Consider the following 2,943-nt stretch of genomic DNA (forward strand, 5'->3'; position numbering starts at 1 on the left):
AGGCGTTTTATTTTTTTAAAATAAATAATAATGCAATCAGAAAATGATGTTTAGTTCCAAAAAATTAAAACGCTGATTGGGAATTTAGGATTTATTAGTTTATTCCCAAATTATAAAGTCAAATATTTAAAAATTCGTTTCTTCTTGATTCGACTGTTTAATCCGACCCGTTTATATCCGATTCGACCCGTTTATTTGTGGATATTATTTACGTGATTAATTTTTTTTGAACCCCCTTGATGAAAATCCTCCCTCCGCCACTGTATATATATATATAAATATATGTTTTGTGTCGAAAATATTAAGAATCGTCCTGGCCCTCAACCGAACCCATAAGGGGAAAAGGAATAAGAGAGGGACAAGAAAAAATAATCTAAGATTACTTTATTCTTCTCCAAAGAGGAAAACTAAAAAAAAAGAGTGAAGTACAATACTACAATTACATATTAAGACAGGGAGCATGGTGTGCTCTCTCCTTTTTCTTTCTTTTCAATTACCCTTTTTCTATCTCTTTTTTTTTTTGGGTGTTGATGTGTTAGCCTTTTGTGAGAAGAGGACCTTTTTAGTCTCCATGTGCCTCATGACCCATGGGGTAGTGGGATCTATATATCTCTCACCAAAGACAAAATACCCTAAAAAGTATTGGGCATTTTTCACCACCAAAGAACCTTTTTTTTTTTGGTTGTTGTTGATGTGTGTGGAATCATCATAATATATATGGTGCTTGACAAGTTTACATAACACATCTTTGAAATTTTGTGTTTGTTTGTTGATACTCTAAGGTGTCTAGTGGGATTTGTCACCACTTGGGAGCATAAAGCTATGGGAATTCTGTGCTTCCACTGGTGATGGAGCATTCCCAGGATGAAAAACAAACAAAAAGTAACAATCAGAAAGAAAAAATAAAATAGGATTCATAAGTGGTAACATGTCACACACACTTGAAAAAGAATAAAAGATAAAACACAAAAGAGTGTACGTGTGTGTTTTATTTACAACCTAAAAAAAAGCAGCTTCTTTTGAATAGAGACATGCTTTTCTAGCTAGGAAGGATGTGTGAAGAGAGGGGGATTCTCGAGAGATGTGGCGGGATGAATGAAATATCTCTATCTTTAACTAGAGATTTTGAGTCTGAGCGTTGGGAATGGAGTAATATATGTGCTGAACCATTATATGGGTTAGGCGGAATGACCTGAGAGACCCATGTACTTGACTCAGTTTGGCAGCTGAACCATCATACTCATCATTTTGCCAACTAGACCCTTAAACCGATCAGAACATAACATTTTAAGCCTTTTTCTCCTCCAGTCAGTGTGCGTGTAATGGACGCGATTACACGTGAAATTCCACATAGTTTTTTAGTGCCAAGTACGAAATTAAGTGCTAAAAAAAATAAAAATCAAATAGATCAATTTTTAATTTCTTAAACTTTTCAAATAGTCATCTTCTTCATATTTGGTCACAAATTGAGCACTAAATTCATACTCATTAGATCAAATTCTTCTCGATTTAACTTGTAAATTCAACTACAAGTTCACCAACACAAATTCAATGAACCCGAATCAGAATTTTTAATTAATTTTACAAATTCACAATACCCATTTATTATTTTTTAAGCTTTTTCAAGCTTATCAATGGAGTTTTAAAATTTTCAATAGTCACAATCATCCTTCACATTATCCACATCTTCTCGTTGAAACCATCTAACAAAATAATGATACTAATATTTTTCAAACCTAAAAAATGAAAATTTTAGAAGAAGTTTAGGCTACTGATTTGTATAAAAAAAGAAGAAGAAGAGGTGGAGAAGAGTGAATGTGGGGTTGGAGAAAGAAGAATGGACTGGAGAAAGAAGAAAGTTGACGGTTGTGGTGAGGGGTAGAAGAGAGAGGGTTGGTCGAGAAGAAGAAAGTTGTGGGGTGGGTAGGTGAGTGGGTGAAGGAGGGTTGAAGAAGATGGATCTTATTTTTTAATTTTGTTAAATTGATTTTCTTAAAAGTAAATATTATTTTAACTCGCTTTTAAGTGCGTGTAATCACACATATTTCCAACTCACCAATATTAATGTCACATAAGCTCGGTCAATGGTCAGAAGGGGGTTTAAAATATTGTGTTCTGATGAGATTAAGGGTTTGGTTGGCAAAGTAATGAGTAGGAAGGTTCAACTGACAAACGGAGCCAAGTACATGGGTCTCCCAGGTCGTTCCGCCTATGGGTTATACGATGTGAATTTGAATAGAAGTTTTCATCAATTGTCTCTTTTGGTCTGTTGTTTTGTACATGACCCTCTATCTTCTTTTACAACTTCTCAATCGTTTAGACCACGGTTTAAAGATCACTTGAGCAAACTAAATTTTATGTTTGCGTAGACGATAGTCTAAATTTTTTGTAGTTTCAAGGGCTATTTGCACAACTTTTACAAATAGAAACAAAATCAGCCTAAAAAGAATATTGCTTAATTAACCACGAATAATAGGACCAGTTCAAATACTACAGAGTTATTTCTAGCTATCCACAATGGCTACGATTAAAATCAAATTTTCTCAAATGGAAACGACTAGCTAGCTAAAATTAGAAACCTCAGATTAAGAATGCAAGAAAATCTACCAGTCTACCACCAATTTAAAACATGTCACACACTGAAAAAAGAATAAAAGATAAAATACAAAAGAGTGTCTCTTTGTGTGTGTTTTTTATTTACAACCCGAAAAAACAGCTTCTTTTTAATTGACATGCATATGCTTTGCTAGGAAGGATGTGTGAAGAGAAGGGGGAATTGTCGAGAGATGTGGTGGGATGAATGAAATATCTCTATTTTTAAATTAGAGATTTTGATTTTGAGCATTGAGATAGAGAAATTTTTTTACACTTCACCCTTAAATGGGTACACAATGTGAATTTGAATAGAAGTTTTCATCGATTGTCCCTTTTGGTCAGTTGTTT

The sequence above is a fragment of the Solanum tuberosum genome, unplaced genomic scaffold (genome assembly GCF_000226075.1).
Source record: "Solanum tuberosum cultivar DM 1-3 516 R44 unplaced genomic scaffold, SolTub_3.0 scf00489, whole genome shotgun sequence".
Taxonomy (NCBI): domain Eukaryota; kingdom Viridiplantae; phylum Streptophyta; class Magnoliopsida; order Solanales; family Solanaceae; genus Solanum; species Solanum tuberosum.